A 6,574-nucleotide genomic window follows, 5' to 3' on the forward strand; every position below is an offset into this window, starting at 1 on the left:
TACCGTTTTCTATAGATACATCCTAATATTAGCGAACAATTTAAAATTTTCATTGCTAGAAATCAAATACAGATATTGATTGTATATTTCTTTCCCATAAAATTCTGAATAACTTGATTGATTTCCTTAAATATTAAACTCCATTTTTTTGTTGTGGTGGTTAGAACTTCTAAAAAACAAGATTACTTTATTAAATTTAAGCGAATTTTTTTATTAAATTTAATTGCAAGGACTATTTTTATACATACAAATTTTATAATTTCATTTATAATTGTTATATGTAGATATCTTTTCTTTTCCAATATTTTTTTGATATATTTACAATAAATGTTTACAATTTTTAAAATTATAATAGATTGGAGTGTTCATTTAATTGACAATTACCCGCCTTCGGCGATTAGATGTTTCGTTCAGTATGTTGGTTGTATTTAACTTCAATTAAATATCTTATAATAATTATATTTATGATTTTCTCAAAAATAATTTGTTAACTTCAAATTGTGAGAGATATTAAAGCTTTCTTTAATACCCCTCCAAGGTTTTTTGTATGTTGTATAAGTGAAATTTTCTAATAAAGTCTCAAGGCTTCCTCGCTGAAAACAGAGCTGTTAGTGTAATGGACCTTCTAATGTAAATCGTATTTCACAGTGATATCCTAGTCATTTCGGTTTATTTCTCATGTGAATCCCATCTCTACTATTGATATGTATGAATGTGGGCGCGCTCTAAATGACCTCGAGTTACTAAATTTTGCTCAGATTTTGAGAAGTATGAATGGGCATTTCAGAGTGATTTCTATGAAATTTTAATTTAAATTTAAATTAATTAAAATAATTTAGATTTTTGAGGTAACTTCTGAAAAAATATTTATATTTTTATATGAAAATGAATGAAATTATTTATATGAAAAATATTTTTTTTGCATCGTTTTAATAACCAGACAATTATCTTTTTCATCTGTTCAATGATTCAGAATTTAATTCCTGTAAGATTTTTAGACCTATATATATATATAATTAGGTTTTAAATGTATTTTGGAGAATATTTCACAATAATATTTTCATTGCTGTGAATGAAACGGAAATCGGTTTCATTGTTTCTTCCAATACGTAATCGCATGATTTTCGTTCATTGTTTCATGCTAGAGAAGAAGGATTCTAATTAATAGCTGAGTAGTTTATAGACGAATAAAAAATGAAAATCGCGTTATTTAGAAGGTGAATGAACTGGACATAATAGAGCTCTGACGTCATGGAGCTGAACTCCATTAAAAAGGTTCTCATACATGATGAACAGAACTTATGTAAGACTATTAAAACTACACTGTTTGAAATCTAGATTCTAGTATTGTGCAATTTTTCCTGGAATTGAAAGTGATATCTTCAAAGTTTGGCTCGGAACATTTCTATGAAGTTAAATCTTATGAATGCACGTTTGCTTTAGGAGAACGTTTCTTATTGAGGCAGTAAACTACAAGCGTGTATGCCTGTGAAAAAGAACTTGCTTTTTCAAATTAAATTTTGTTTTCTTTGATGCTTGTCTTTATCTATTTTACTCTGCTACTAATAACTGAAAGAACTGAAAAAATAATGTATTTCTGAAAGTCACTTGCACCCAGAAAAGATGATACCTCGTGTATTTTTATTTAAAGGATTGGTGGAACTGTACTTCCTATACAAAATTTTACCGATCTTTGAATATACTTGTACATGATTGGCTGTACTCCTACATCTATTGTGATATGTACGCTGTAAGTAACAAATTTATTTGCATATTTAAATGAACCACATAATGCAAAAATGCTATAAGTTCTCTGTTTCGAGAACAGCGTTAGTTCATTTGGAAGACAAGTTGAATGATGCGTTTGTGTTTGTATTTTAGGGAAAATATCCATCTAAATTTAATATGCACCACACTGATGGTATTTAAATATTTATATCAAAGAAAAGAAAAGAAATCTTTAATAAGCGTTTTAAGAATTCAGTGTTAAGTTTTAAGCTGAAATTCACATATATTATTCTATTTATAAACTTAACAAAAATCTTAGATATTATAAGTTAAAAAAGAATTGAAGTGGATATTTCTATCCAAATTCATAATTAAAAAAAAGCCTATTAATAAAAAATTTAGTGAAGAAACAATAGTAAATATTAATTTCTTTCTACATAAAATATAACGCTGTATAATTTTTAGATTGTATTAAATCTTTAATATAATCTAATTAATTGTATTAAATCGTTTTTAAAAGCATCAGAATATTTTGCTTTTTAAAGGTATTTGATTATTTCTCGCTGCTTCTCTTTTGTTTAGATTTTGAAAAGCAGAACTGTTGCTATGTTGTCAGTTTTTATGCTATCTGCAATTGTTCACGAATATATCGTAGCCATTTCTCTCAGATTTATATTCCCTCCTTTATTCACATTATTTTACATAGCTGGTAGTAAGTATCCTTTCATGAATTACTTTTTAATTATTCTAAATAAAAACATATTTAAAGCACGTTTATATCTGTGTACTGTACTGCTTAAAGCACGTTTTATTATAAGAACATCAGAATACAAGATATAATAACCGTAACCGATTATATGTCATATACATAATTTTTTAAATCATTAATGAATACCTAGAAATTTTCTTCATATTAATTTGCAATTTCTTTTTCTTATAATTTTAATTTTGCTTCAGTTTCTTTATAGTATTGTTTTCACTACTTCATGATAACACGATTTTGTTTTCACCTTCACATTTTAAAATTATTTTCAAATTTTCAACACACTAATAAAAGCGTATTTAGAAAATTTTTAATTAACCTTTTAATAAATATTTTGTAATTAGCTATTGTAAATATTACTGTAGTGATTGGATTTCGAAGCGTTAGGAAATAAACGTTCATAGATGGCGCTAGACCACTTGCGCGAGTGTAATTAAAGGAGTGAGGTCATTCGAGTGTTTGCTCTTGGAGGAGAAGGAGTTACTGAGCAGAGTAACACGAACGAATCTGCAATAAATTTGTTAAGTTTTCTATTTGCCTAATTTTTTCAAAGCACTCACGAACCAGCCACGACAATTACGAAATCTGAAAATCCTTTTTTCTTCCAGATTCAATATATAAATTGAGCCATGCATATGGAGTCAAAACTATTGTATACAAGTATAACTGAGTATAAAAGTGATTATAAATTTCACGTTTATAGAAGGAATCAAATAAAGCTAATACAAGTATTTAAAACTGCTTTGGCCTGTTTTAACAAAACTAAGAATGCTTTTTTTTGTAGAATTGAATATTTTTGAATACGCCTTATTTAAACCGTTTATAAGTGAAATTATTTTGGGATTCCTCAAAATGGATTTTAAAATATCAATATAAAAGTTGAAAGTATTTTAATTAATTTAAATTAAAAAACATTAATACTGAACATTAAACTTTATGAATAAAAATATTAAATTATCTAAATTCAGTAGAAATATTAAATTGAAAAATAACATTTATATCATATCGAATAATAACAGATATGGATTAAACTTCTTTTTTCCTTTGGAGTGGAAATTTATAATAAAGATTTCCTATATTAAATTTGGGATATTTTTACAGTGAGATCTGAGTATAAGTAGGACAATGAAAATTGACTTTGAAAAATAAAAAATAAAGTTCAAAAGTTGACTGATTCGGCCCTGAAAGTCCTTCTATTCGTCATAAAGTGCTAATTAAAAATCCTGACATGTTGTCGAGGTACTCTTTGTTCCTTATCCGGTGTGACACCTTCCCGATAAGGTGGGAAAAATCGATTTTTAGCTGTCCTTAGACTAAAAACCGTAAAAAAGCAAAAATGAAATCGATTTTTAACTGTTTCTAAATCAAAACTGGTAAAACCTTCAAGAAAAGGAAGTTTGGGGATGATTTGCTTGAGAAATTTTCAGTATACTGTCCACCGTTTCCTCCTGCCAGCTGAAGGAGCAAAACTGCATGTTTCACAACATATCGGAGTGTTTCAGTGGTGATAATATAAATGTGTTGCATAATGCATGTTTGCAATTCACCTAAGACCGCATTCGGACGTCTGTACACAACATTTATAGGTAACTCCACAGGGTTCAAGTATGTTGATCGTAACGGCCAAGCTGTTGGAAAATGGCGACTGATAATTTTGTCATTTCCAAAGTGAAGAATCAAGATCTGCTTTGCTGTGTTGAAATGTCCTGGGGAGTGCTACCCAGCATAAAAATTGTGATGTCCACATCCACTCTGTTGCAGTGTTGAAATGAGTTGTTGCGCAAAAGAGATTCATAACGTATCCTATTGACTGTACCGGTTATAGGATTCAAAATATCAATCTGTTCAAAAATTAAGCAATCAATAATAAAGGTTGCCGTAAACTCTCACCACACGGTGCCCTTTTGAAAATGAAGAGGTAATGGTTGCATTTGGAACATATTCTCTCTTACCAGTGTTTTGGAATTGTGAATGTTGATAGAACTTTGGAGAATTAAATGGGCTTTTTTGTCTACAAAATGATTTATGGCTATGCATTGTCCATTTCCTTTGAAGCAAAAAAAAAAAAAAAAAAGAACCGGCTTCAGTAATAGCTCCTCGTTTTGACAGATCAATAGGAAGTAACTCCTGAAAATGTGTAATTTTGAATGGGTAGTATTGCAAGAATGACAAAATCATGCACACAGATATGTCTGAAGTCTGGAAAATTCCCTATATACTGCGCATTACCAGAGCAGTACTTGGCACTTTCTATAGTGGTGTAGCCACATCCTCCCCTGATGTCGAAGCAATTGCTTTCCTCTCTATGCCACATTTCACTTCAAATGAGCCCGTCTCTTCAGCTTTATCAATCATCTTCTTCAGACCGAATGCTGTTATTTTACCGGAACCGCTTCTAAAATCCCGTAACGTCCGGGATTACTTGAAGGTAATTTTCGCATAGTCACCATTCTTGTAAAAATATTCATAGTAGAGACACGACTATCTTCTGAAACGCAGAAACTGCTTGTTCCTTATTTTTATCACAAGAATAATGTGAGCTGCGCATATCATGTCTCTGAATTTGCACCTTTAAATTAACACATCTTTTAAAGCAACAGATTTCAACATACTGTGAAGAATACAGCCCCATATATCGGTAAACTTTTGAATTTTTTCATTCATAAAACGAATTTTTCAATATGAAATATTGTGTCATTCTGACCAGTAGTTCTTTATTAACAGCCTTTTGAAAGTGCAATTTTAATTATAATCAACCGATACATTGCTCTACTATTTAAGAAATATTAGCTCCAGTATGCTTTATTTAAGCTCATATTATTAAATACTCTTTTTTATAGGCATAAGAATGATTTAGCCTCTCTTTTAACCCTTATTATATGAATAATCATAATTTATTAAATTTTGGCATGTTATATCTAAATCAAAGTTACATAAATATCTAGTTTTAATTTATTCAAATTTTTCCAATTTTTGTATTCTTTTGTAACTGTCTCGATCTTAATTTTTTTTTAAATTTGCACCAAACTATTAATAAAAATCCAACATTTTTTTTTCAGTTATATTCATTTTTATGACTCGAAGAAGAACCTCAAACTTCTGGAACTTTTTCCTTTGGTTTACTTTGTTGCTAGGATATGGACTTTTACTAGTTTTCTACTCTTTGGAAATGTCTGCCAGGATCAACTGCCCGAGGATTTTAGTAGGTTTTTCCTCCTTTAATTTAGTTTTACTTCCTACACACGAAGTATAGAAAGAGAAAATATTATACACGTCAAAAAATTGCAAGTCGAGACTTCGTTGAAACTCAACGTTTCAGAACTGCCTGAATCCGAAAAACACGTTTCTGGAAGTATACTTGTCTGTCTGTGAACACGATAACTAAAAAATGGTTTGAGCTAGCCGAGCGAAATTTGTTGTATGGTTTTTACAACAAATTTGAAGATTTCTGTCAAAGTTTGAACAAGATCATTTCAAACGAAGGTCTGTCCCTTCAATTGTTCCAGTATATCTTAACACGATAAATATCAAACAAAAAAGCTGGATGGATAAAATTTGGTACCCAAATTTAAAATTTAAAGTGTAGACCTGCATTTAATTTAGAACCAAATCCGTGCAGGGCTTAACCATCTTTCACAAGCTTTTCTTTACTTTTTTCTACACTTTAACGTGATGACTAAAAGATTTTAAATATGATATGTGATTTTGAAACTATCATTGAAGTTTTATGTCAAATTTCATTTTTAATTGGACGGGAAAAAAGTATATACATTCGATTTTCTGGTACTTTGTACTAACCAAATCCTGGCGATTAATCGCCAAAAATCGCATGCTCTTTCGTAATCATTGTCTAATATCTATTCTCTATCTTTCCAATTGCATTTAAACAGAATTCAAAATCCCAAAAATCTGAAGGACTGAAATTTGATTTATGGGTTTATTATCATAATCACAAATCTATATCACATTTTTTAGATTAAATCTATCAAAGAATGAAAAGCTTGTTGGTGTATCCGTTTGCTCGTATGTGAATTCGAAAATTTATAAATGCTTTAAGCTAATTTGCGATCAAACTTGCAAATC

General features: G+C 29.6%; 1 long non-coding RNA gene across 1 annotated transcript; it reads left to right on the forward strand.

Moving 5' to 3' along the window:
* The first annotated feature begins 1,412 nt into the window (after positions 1–1,412).
* LOC129959452 (uncharacterized) lies at positions 1,413–6,027 on the forward strand. The gene is made up of 3 exons (XR_008783433.1): positions 1,413–1,750; positions 2,311–2,440; positions 5,551–6,027. It is a non-coding gene; the product is annotated as an uncharacterized LOC129959452 (long non-coding RNA).
* The last annotated feature ends 547 nt before the right edge of the window (positions 6,028–6,574 follow it).

The sequence above is a fragment of the Argiope bruennichi genome, chromosome X1, assembly GCF_947563725.1.
Source record: "Argiope bruennichi chromosome X1, qqArgBrue1.1, whole genome shotgun sequence".
Taxonomy (NCBI): domain Eukaryota; kingdom Metazoa; phylum Arthropoda; class Arachnida; order Araneae; family Araneidae; genus Argiope; species Argiope bruennichi.